The 12,502-nt window shown below is 36.4% G+C and overlaps 1 pseudogene; it reads left to right on the forward strand.

The window, feature by feature from the left end:
• The window catches only part of LOC149214252 (uncharacterized), a 157,839-nt pseudogene that overhangs the window by 124,697 nt on the left and 20,640 nt on the right, over nucleotides 1-12,502 (forward strand).

A 12,502-nucleotide genomic window follows, 5' to 3' on the forward strand; every position in this document is an offset into this window, starting at 1 on the left:
TGAGTTTCAAGGTGCAAGAGTGTATTCTAACATGTATGAATGGATGCGTTGAAGTTGAGTCACCTGTAAGATATGGAAATCAAGAGACAATGAGGTATTCCCTTATTGTCAATGAGGAATTTTTCCATTGATGTATGCAAACTCCAAGGCAATCAAAAATATCTTTGATCTCGGTCCTAGATAAGGTGTTGAATAAGATGGGACAAGACCTATTGGAAGGCAAGCCTTAAGGAATCTTACATAAGAAAACTTGAGTGTAAAACCAAGAATATTTTGAAGAACCACTGGAACCACTATGAACTTACAGAACTTATAATGAATTTTTCACACCAGGAGGCCTAGCTTTCAAGCAAGATCCATGTATAATTGCACTAATTTCCTCTTTTTCACAACTAGACTTATTTTTATCTTTACTATTTTATTCATTTATTTATTATACTACCCTATCCTACTTGAAAAATAACATTCTCCTTCAAGTATAAGAGTAAATCTAGTGAGTCTATGTGCATAGAAAGGTAACCAATATGCTCATGTTCAGATTTCTGAAGTAGGCCTTAATGTATACTAGAGCATGAGAGACCATTTTCTTTGAATGATATAATAAAAAGAGTTGGTGAAGAAGAGAGTAGTATTTTGGCTTAATGATTGCCTGGAACCAATGTTTGATGTAGTCATAATTCTCTTGGCTATCTTGCTCATCTGGTCCACTCTGTATGTCCTCCTATGTTCTTTTTTTGAATGGTTGATCTCTTGGTCACATGACGGATTTGATGATAGGCATGTCAAGAACTCCTCGATATTAGGTTCTAATAGTTTTCCTGCATCGAATTTGATCCATGATTCTTTGGTCTCCTTAATAGATTGGAAAGAGTGATCAAAGAAGGCTCCTAAATCTTCTTATAGAGGCGGCTCATGGATATTTTTCCCTTCTATTGCTTCTTGGAGTGTAGGTATGATTATTGCCAAGATTGTTTCTTCCTAAGATATTAGAATTTACCAGTTGCTACTAGAATTTATGGGATTTCCTGGAGGATCATTCTTTAAACCCTTAATCCCTGTATAGCACATGGATTAGTACATGGGGGGTGGGGGGTCGGGGGGTGTGTTCTTACAACACCCAGATAAAATTACTTAAATAAATAAAAATATATATTGAAAGAAAACAATTTAAAAGAAATATTTATTATGTACTTGAATGTTCTCATGCTACAAAGACTTTCTATAACTAGTTATATGTTCATCATGAGTTAGCTTCTTCCTTTCCATGAATCAAACTAAAAAGAAAACACACTTGCATAAAAACACATCGAACCAACACTACGAGGCTTTGGAGAAACCCACTAAAGTGGATGTGGTAGGCTAGGACCTTTTTCAAATATTTTGAAATGGGGGTGTCTTTGTGTCTTATTTTTTATCCTCCCCCAAGTCACAAGTGTTAGAAAAAACAAGAAAATAACTAAGATACCAATGCTATAATCCATTTTTATCACCTCCCCAACAACAACACAAAAAATGTTGGGAAAAACATATGTATTATATTTCCAACATTTAATTATCAGACATGGATCATAATACTTTGAGATACCAACAAAATATATGCAATATTAAAGCCTAATCTAATCTAATGCTAACAACTACTTGATAAATTGAATCTAAAAACTAAATAACATGAGCATAAGAAAATAATGAATGCTCATAAAAAAATTGAAACTAAATATCATATAGAAGTCCTTGTCTCAAATCCCTGGCACAACCCCAGAATGCAATCGTTCACTTCATAAGATAGTTTTCATGAATTCAGTAGCAGGTTGGACTTGAAGAACAAAGGATTCTAGTTCTATTGGTTAGTTTCCTAAAACCAAATACTGAAATGAAAAGTATGGCATGTGAATGAAATGTTAAAATAACAAGCAATAGTTCTAGTGTAGATCATTGAAGTAATCTAAACCATCCATAATATAAAGCATTAATTAAGTACATGAATACTAAACCAATCATTATCAAACTAATTACTCATTTACTTACCAAAAACATATTACAGAGTAGGTTTTCATAATGTAGATCAAACCCTAATTATCATGACATAAACCATATTGAATGTAGAAAATATTTGTTCAATAATAAATATTTTTGTGGACACATTTTAGTCATAAATAATATGTTCTCATAAATCAAATATTGTTTATACACATAGATTATACCTTCAAATCACATGACAACAAAGTTAAATCAATTCCTAAGCTTGAATCACTTTCCACAATTAAACAAACAAAGCAACTATCATTTATAATCTTATAGGATTATCTCAAGCCAAGGGTATTTTCCACAAAGCATGACAGAGCACTTTGTAGTCCCAATCTTGTATTAATCCTAAGGTGAAGAATTTCAGATAATCATGGATAAAAATCAGATTGCTAATAGCAATTTTTGTCTCTAATAAAACAATCCTTCTTGACCTACTTCCGTTCCCACCCTATCCATCCTATGCTGCTATATAATCTTGAATCGGCTATACCAATCTAACCACTGATAAAACCAATATGGCGGAAGCGTCAAGTATATCAATCTAACTTCCCCAGCAAGCAACTGGCAATTTTCATCACACATCTAGGGGAGTGTGTCCACCACTACCCTCCCATGATTCCAGGTTTGGTGGTTACATGGTGGGAAATACCTCCACCCATCCTTACAACTAGGGTCAAGACCCTAATATGGACCACACTACAACACTGGTTTGATACTTGTCATCAAATAATCCAGTCAGGTAGTCTTGTCACCTACCATTTACATTTTACCCATGTCATAAGAGTGCATATCCAGTAGATACAAAATGTAATAGAACAATGTACATCATACCTTTCCTCATTAGATGTCTCAACCTTCCCTAATGGAAGAGTAGATCTTGGCTATCATATAGTTCTTTCCAATCTGCGGGTTAGTTCTCATTCATGCATTTATATAACAACAAGATATATATAGATAAGTGATCTTAAACATCATGTTATTAAGTCTAGTATCCACATGTTAATTTTGTAGCTCATACTGGAAATAAATCATAATTTCACTAAGTCATTCATTAAATAAATCATATCCACTTAAGCCATACATGAAACAACAATAACTTTGATAAGTCATGCACTAGATAAATCATCACCAAGTAAGTCATACATTAGGTCATATATCAAACGTTTCCATCATCAATACCTAATCCATCAAATAATTTATATAAGTAGTTTCATGTGTCCAAATAAATGCATCAATATCACATAGTGTTCATAAATAAATAACATGGAACTGCAAAATAGAACCTTAGCATAGGTAGCTATCTAAGTCAAAATGGGCATCACAGATGCTCGAAAAGTGAGGGGTAGTCACGAAGTATAGTCTCTGCCTCCTCCCAGGTAGCAGATCCTGGGCTATACTTGTCCCACTGGACCTTAACTTGTTCCACCATGCAACATCTAAGCTGTCGAACCCTACAGTCCAATATGCGTAATCTTTCAACCACTATGGTCCCATGTCCGAGACCTGCAATTCCCTCCAATCCAGTTTGTGAGATTCATCAGAAATATAATGTCGTAAAATAGATACATGAAAAACATCATGAGTTTTATGCAAATGGGGTGGCAATATAAGATGATAGGCAAATGGTCCAATCTTCTCCTTGATCCTAAAAGGTCCTACAAACTGAGGTGACAACTTTGTCCCTTTCCCAAACCGAATGGTGCTTTTGTTTGCTTGGATATGAATAAAAACTTGGTCCCCTACTTCATAACTGTGATCGATCCTATGTGAATCAACATAACTCTAATGTATATCTTGTGCTTCCTTTAACCTTTGTCGAATCTGTTTTACCTGCTCCTCCATTTCTTGAACTAATTCCAGCCCAACTATTACTCGATCCTCCAACTTTTCCCAACTCAACGACATCCTACATGGCCTTCCATATAAAGCTTGATAAGGAGGCATACCATCTGTTTCTGGATGATATGCAGTGCTCAGGTTCAATTGAGTCCCTAGTGCTGACTGCAAACTTGTCCAAAACCTTGATGTAAATCGAGAGTATCTATTAGAAATTATCTTTGTGGGTAACCTATGTAGTCGAATAACTTCACTTATAAAAACTCATGCCACATTAGTAACATCGTGTCTCTTACGGGAATGAAATGGTCACTTTTGGTCATTTTATAAACTATAACCAATATAGTATTGTGCCTCTATGACGTGAGTGGCAAACCCACAACAAAATCCATGGAAATTACCTCCCATTTAGACATAGGGATGTCATGTGGTTGTAGGAGTCCCGTTGGATGGCGATGATCAAACTTCACTCGTTGACATTCCAGACATTGGCGACAAACTGGACTATGTTGTGCTTCATGCCTACCTAAAAGAAGAGTTTCTTCATGTCCGCATACATCTTATTCACTCCAGGATGTGCACAATAGAGTGATCTATGTGACTCTTTGAGGATGGTCCTTCTTATACCCCCTTCCTTAGGTATGTACATTCTCCCTTGAAATCTCAATAGTCCATCTGGTTCAAGGACATATCCCTCAAACTTTGGTTCTATCTGCCTCCCACTTTGGAGTGCTGATATAACCTTTAGATACCAACTATCTTCAAAGAGTTTCTCCAACACACGTTCCCTCAAATTTACCTTTAAGGCTACTAGGGAGAAGGTTCGTGGTCTCTTGCTTAGTGCATCGGCCACCACATTCTCCTTTCCCTTGATGTATGAGATCTCAAAATCATACACACTCATGAATTTTCTCCACCGCCTTTGTCTAGCATCCAAATCTCTTTGAGTGAAGAGATGCTTCAAGCTTTGATGATCTATTCTTAACTCAATTCTTCTCCCAACAAGGTAGTGTCTCCACAGTTTCAAAGCTAACATCACTGTTGCTAACTCTAAGTCATGGGTAGCATACAACTCTTCATGTTTCTTCAATTTTCTAGATGCGTAAGCTATTACTCCGCCTTATTGCATCAATATTGTTCCCAATTCTTGCTTCGAAGCATCAGTGTAGATAGTGAAGCCTTTTTCCATATCCAGTACTCGAAGGATTGGTGCACTATTTAGTAACCTCTTTAGTTCTGTGAATGCAATTTCACACTCATTTCCCCATTCATACTTGACCCCCTTTCACTGTAATGTGGTGATGGGTTTTGCAATCCTTGAAACCCTTCCACAAACCTTTGATAATACCTTGCTATCCCCATAAAAATATGCACCTCATGAGCATTTTTTGGTACTAGCCAATCCATTATGGCCTTCACCTTTTCCGAGTCAACTGAAATCCCTTCTCTTGAAATGATGTGCCCAGGGTAATGGACTTTCTTCTAAAAGAAGGAACATTTTGACAATTTTCCATACAATTGATTTTCCCTTAAGCAAGTCAATATAACCCTTAGGTGCTTTTCATGCTCCTTTTCATTCTTGGAATACACAAGAATGTCATCTAGAAAGACTTGCATAGATTGGTCCAAATACTTCCTGAACACACAATTCACGAGGCTCATGAATATTGCTGGTGCATTGGTCAAACCAAATGGAACAACTACGAACTCGTAGTGCCCAAACCAAGTTCGAAATGTAGTTTTTGAGATGTCCTCTTCCTTAATCCTCAATTGGTGGTATCCAGATCGTAGATCGATCTTTGAGAAAACCGTTGCTCCCTTCATTTGATCAAATAGGTCATCTATTCGAGGTATCGGGTACCTATTCTTTATTGTGGCTCTATTCAAGTCCCTATAATCTATGCATAGCCTTAAGGAACCATCCTTAGGCCTGATAAATCCCAAGTCTAAGAGCTCTTTTAACTACATCTGAAACTCACAAAGTTCTGGAGTTTTCATCCTATAGGGTGTCTTAGATATTGGTTTTGCACCAGGTTTTAGGTCGATTGTGAAATCAATCTCCCTTACAGGAGGTAATCCAGGCAATTCCTTAGGAAAAACATCCTTGATTTTGACAAAATTGGGTGTTGATCTAGGGAGGGTCCTTTCTGGTCACTTATAGCCTCGACCACATATAGCTTGAAACCTTGTCAGAGACAAAATTTTACCTTCATCATAGATATGAATCATAGCGACACTCCTCTCTTGATTCCACAAATCTCAATTGGCCTACCTTCATCATCTAAACAAATCACCTTCGTCTTGAAACAGTCTACCAAAGCTTGATGAGCTTCTAGCCTGTCAATTCCAATAATTACATCATATGTCTCCAATGCTATGATGTATGCCTTAAACTTAGTCATACACACCCCGAGGTTTACCTGACATTGGTCAGCACTAGGTCCTACTACTTGTTTTATCCCAGAAGCCATCTCAACTTGCTTAAAGTCATCGTGCTCATAGGCTGCCAACCCACATTTTTCTGGTTATATGGATGATATCCCTTGTCCTAAATTTAAGGGGTCTCACATGGATTTAGCATATCTCTCACTTTGTATAATAATAAATATGCCTTTCGTCTATTAAAATCAAAATTTCTATTTCTTTTTAAAAAGCTGACACTTTTTAAATGTTAAATTTTATTTTACAAAAATTGCAAAAATATTAATATGTGCAACATTGGGACTTTTGTTTTTTTTACTATTCATTTGAATCCATGGGAACTCGATTACTAATTTCAGTTGGAATGCCCTGTTGTAGATTCAGAACGAAGTTTCTCGAATGATGTGCCAATTTATTTATTTATTGATTGATTGATTGATTTTTTTTTATAATCTGTTCTAGCTTATTATATACCAGCTGCATTGAAAAAGAGAACTTGGCCATGGAGACTAGACATAAGTAGCTCCATTTCTCAGCTCATATCTTGGAATTCAGTTGAATTCAACACATTAGAAAAGATGAAGTAGAGTAGTGGGTATGGTTTTGATTTGTATGGGGGGCTTTTCAATAGTAAAATTTTTGGGTCAAAGCCTAACATCGATCGATCTCCTCCCTTTCCCTTGCCCAAGAACAATGCAGAGGACTGCAATAGTCTTGCAGCTAATTACAAGAGTCCAGATATTTTCAACAACAACAACAACAAGGATGACAACAGGGTGCCTCTCTACTGGGAAGAGAAGAGTAAGGATCTGTCATCTGCTAATTTGAAGGGCATTAACTACAAAAATAGTGGAGATCAGAAATAAGATGGTGTCGGGTTCAAGAAAAGTTTCAGATCTATGACTTTGGGTGAGATGGGGCGACCAGAGGAGAGCAATAGCGCTGACATGGAGTCAAAATTTGCAGATGCCCAAAATATGGCGAGGAGCAGTCCTATTCCAGGGGGTATGATGTTAAGCCGAAAATCATCAGATGGTGCAAGCAGTTCTAGCAGTTCAAGCAGGTCTTTGTTTGGCGGCAATGATGGCACCAAAAGCGGAGGTCCTGGTGGAAGTAGCCCCATTGTAGGAGCTCTGAAGGTGGGTGTTAATCATCACCATCATCATAATAACAGTGGCAGTAATAATCACTCTAGTGAGCTGAGTTTGGGTTCTGTTTCCAGCGGAGGAAGCTCAAGTGGTGGTAGCTCAACAACAGAAAGTGCAATAAGAGGTGGCATATCTCTAAGATCAGGAAATATCCTAAATCCCAAATCATCTGGTAGCCCCACTGGAGATAGCAGAGACGAAACCAACAATGTTGCTGGTATGATCACTGGAGGAGGGGGTTTGGGAAATGTGAAGAAGTCGAGCCATTCTAGGGGTAGGTCCGTTGATGGTCTACCTTCTCTTAAGAGTAGTACACCATCTAGGTTATATGGGGAGCTCAGTTCTGGCCCACCAGCCTATTGCAATCCACCTTCTGGGCTACAAGTTCCAAACAGAAACATATACAATGCTGCAAAGGGTTCATCTGTGTCTGCAAATGCAAATGCTAGTAATGGTGGTCATTTGCCCAGTGCAAACGTTAATAGTGTTGTTGATGGGAATGTTATAAGAGGGCATACACCTACCCCCAGTGGAAACATTTTGCCACCCCTTTCCCTCCAGTGGAAACATTGGCAACATTTTTCCCTGTGGTAAATTTCACACCAATACCAATGCCAATGTCAACGCCAATGTCCTCAACAGTGCCAAAGGGAATGCCAAGGGAGACAATGGTCATGGCCATGTTTTGGGATCTGGTGGTGGTAACTATGGGCATGGAAGAATAATGAAAGGGAATAGCAAACCGAAGTCTGTTGTGACTGGAAACATCCAATTCGCTAGAGAGGGCATGTTTCTGAAGTGGGCTATGTCAAGTACAAATCTAGAGGATGTGAAGAATGCAGTGAATGATAAATACAAAAAAAGGGCCATTTTGCATAAGCATTGGCCCTATATGATAGGGCTATTTCGATATCTCCTGGAAGTTCACCTTATAGAAGTAATAGGGTTGTTGCACTCACTGGGCTTGGACGATTTGCAGAGGCAGTGTTAGAATGCCAAGATGCAATCAGATTGGATCCTTCCTATGCCCCGTCTCACCACAGACTTGCATCACTCTATCTAAATTTAGGGTAGGTAGAGAATGCCAGAAGGCAATTCAATCTATCAGGACAACATTCAAATAGGGCTGATAATACAACGAAATTTCTCTTTGGATTACTATGGATAGCGAATATATTGAATGCTTCCAATTCATGCAAGAGAAGTCTTGGGAGGAGAATTGGGTTACATCTTGAACCTACGACTTTAGATGATCTCCTCATACCGAGCTACTCTTACACTATTGAGACTCTTTATGATATTGACTGTGTTTAGAGGATTTTATGACACTCTTTTTTTGGCCGGTTAGCAAGGTGCTGAGTCCATCCTTGTTAATCAACGTGGTATTTATTGCATGGACGACTACGAATTTTATCTCTGGATAATTACATGATTGGCTAGGAATTTTATCTCTGGAAACAACGAGAGTTGTAAGAGGGAGCTACTTTTACAAGGCTAGCACTATTTTTTAATTTGTAAAGTTAAATGGTAATTTGCAAAGGGGCTTGGTTGCTTATTTGAGTAATTTTCAAAAGGGAATTTGCAAAGTTAGTCTGACCAACATAAAGGCTATAGAAACGTAGGTACTTACAAATTTTGACTCATGCAACACTACCTAGTGCTCTTAGCATGATCATAGAGAGCCCTATCACTCACTAATTGTCAGATTTTACTATATACAGACACTAGTACTCACCATAATTCTTAACATTCCGCTCACTTAAACTCAGTTGGTCAAATGATAGCATTCATCTCACTTAAACTCAGTTGGTCAAATGATAGCATTCATCTCACTTAAACTCAGTTGGTCAAATGATAGAGTCACAGTCTTAACCTTCTAGCAAGCTCTCAACTAGTTACAAACCTTAACTAGTTAATCACAATTCACTGACCAACCTCTGATCATCAATAAATACTCAAGCAACTCAACAATATCAATTTAAAATAAGCCAGAAACAACTTATTCTGAAAACTTTTTAACCAAGAAACCTAATCTCAATCATGGTTTCCAAGGCGTGATTTTTTTTTTGTAATGCATTTTCAAAAAAATAACTACATTTGTATTCCCATTAGGTAATTTCTATTTAATGAGTAATCCTTTTTATCAAAGGGTTTGGAATTTCTTCTAAAATAGTAGCCATATTCCCAAGAATGGATTATCTTCAAAGGCACATTCTTTTCCCTGATCAAATCAATTCTAGGCTCACTATTGAAAGTCCTGTAACTTATATTCCGTAAATGAACAGAGATACAACCATCCTTGGTGATAAGAGCGGGTCTTGGGAGTTTAGATTCCATAATTCAAAGACCAACCAACAGAGGCTCCTTTTAATTCGGCGAATCTGTCGATAGCCAGAAAAATCCAATAAGTTTGTTTGTTAATGGTCTAATATCTATTTATCGTTCTTCTTCCAATGTCTCTATAATAATATGTCAATCGGTAGCATTGGTAGTGACCTTTGGGTTTTCATTTACATATGGAGACATACATATTGCAGTTTTTTGATTAAGAAATTGAGTGTAAAAAATGTTTGTCAAAAGTTTAGTTGTTTCTTTTTTAATATTATTACTTTTACTATTATCTTGCACAATTAGGTGAAGGGTATAAGGTTAAAGTATTGATTTTATATGCCATAGCACCTGACGTACTGAAGCTATGTTAATGAATGTGAACTATGTCTAAATAGCACATCAAAGTGACACAACAAAAGCTTGGTGGCCATATAACCCACATACTTTGCAGGATCATCAACTTGATCTGATACCACGTGCGAGGGTCCAACCTAGGGTCCTCTAACAAAACTAATTTCCTCTAATTTAAATACAATAAAATGGGAAATAACTTATTTCTAACTAAACATTTAATCAATGATAAGTTACCATTAAAATTTATTTCCCACAATTAAATAAGTAAGCATTTCATTTCAATCACTTACATGAGTAATCTATAAACAGATGAATACATGTTCCAATAGCCTAGTTGAGATGCCCCTGAGCTCCTGATCTTGCTGGGATGATCCTCTTGACTACCGATTGGATTTACCTCCCAGCCAACTAGGAAGTATTTCCTAGCCCAGGAAACCTCCATAGGTTCCCTAGCCCTCCAAGCTCAAGTCCAACCAGATGTAGTGTGTCCAAGTTAAACAAATATTCTCCTTCTCTCCCTTCTATTTTCTCCACCCTCCTCTCAAAACAAAATCCTCCAAAACCACAACCAAAACCAAAACCAAGACCAAGGATCCCCCTCTCCTCCCATCATCCTTCCCCTTTTATGCCCCTTTCTCTTCTCCACCTCAACCACCTATCATTAATGTCATAACTACCTCCCTCATCCTTACATTTGACTTATATTCTCCCAATTAAATTTGAGAAGACATTTTGGGGATGAGATATGCATATATAATTTGGTAATTAATTAGAGAGGACCATGTCTTCTCCCAAGTAAATTTGAGAGGACATTTTGGCGATGAGATATAAATATATAATTTGGTAATTAATTGGAGAGGACCATGTCTTCTCCCAAGTAAATTTTGAGAGAACATTTTGGGGATGAGATATGAATATATAATTTGGTAATTAATTGGAGAGGACCATGTCTTCTCCCAAGTAAATTTGAGAGGAAGTTTTGGGGATGAGATACGAATATTTAAATTAGAATAAATGGAAGGAGACCATATCCTATCAAAATTTAAATTTGAGGAGGTAATTTGGGAATTGAATAATAAAATCTAAGTCAGTAATAAATTTACAGTTCCACCAATGTAGGTATGTACCAATATTTCTTGATAATTATAAGTCAATATTTTCAGGTAATTTAAACACTAATAAAATTTGCATGATAAGATTAAGTAGGGCATTGCAGTGACCCTTATACTTATCAAGCTCTTAGTAACGTGGTTGCGGGATTTGTAAAAGTCACATCATCACCATTATGGCTATTTTTGACATTTCATTCAAACACACAATTGGCAATGTTATTGACAAGCTTCAAGGGGAAAACAAACTCAAGGATGCAGCTTACATGGTAAGATGTTGAAATTGTATGTTTGATTAATGTTAAAAAATTCATTTATGTACAAGTTAACTGAAATTTTACTATTTCATGTTACAAGAAAAAGTCAAACCTTCATAACCGTGAAGATCAACCAATTATAAATGATTGTGAGTTCATCCATATTGATAGTTTGACAAAAGATGATAGCTATAAGTCTATGCTTCTTAATCGAGTAGATGGAAAGAGTCATAACCAAGTACTGGTTTATGATGTTGTTGTGAAAAAACTAACATATGAAGATAAAGAAGCAAAAGGAGAGATAGTTAACATTCATAAAAAAACCACAATCATTGATTAGCTATCTTATAGACTTGTGCTCAAATGAAGGAGATTGGGTTCTCGATTTCTTTTGAGGCTCAAGTAAGTTTTATTATATAGAATTGAATTTCAATATCTTCTTTCTTAATTTATATGTCATTATACTAATTTACTTCATTATTTATTTTGTTCTTGATAATTAGGTACAACACTAGCATGTTGCCTACAAAAAGGAAGAAATTGCATTGCCGTTGAAAAAGACCCAGTATAATGCAAATTTATTCAGCAAAGAATTAATGCTCTTCAATTTATTCCAAATGCAATGCAAGAAATTGGGTTGAGGAAATGGGAATTTATTGAATCATATGTGGCAAAAAAGGCAAAGGAACCTCAACCACCATTAGATGGAATGATTGGAAAGACATACATTAGGAGATTCACAAACATAAAAAATCCATCAAAAGAGGAAAATGAGCAAAATGAAGCAGATAATATTGTGGAAGAAGACAATGATGAAACTCTGGAGGATGAAGATTTTGGATTACGTGATATTGTTGATTAAATTTAAGTTGTGCTTGGAAATCAAGCTCATTTTTTTAAACTATTAATTAATTATACTTGTAATGTTTTGACTTTGACATTTTATGAGAAGAATAAGTATTCAGTTAATGTGTTATATGTTTAATGTTTGTATTATGTGATTTTCACTTTAATTTTTATT

This window comes from Pinus tabuliformis, chromosome 1_1, assembly GCF_031772625.1.
Source record: "Pinus tabuliformis cultivar Carrire ecotype Pingquan chromosome 1_1, CPIR1, whole genome shotgun sequence".
NCBI classification, from domain to species: Eukaryota; Viridiplantae; Streptophyta; class Pinopsida; order Pinales; family Pinaceae; genus Pinus; species Pinus tabuliformis.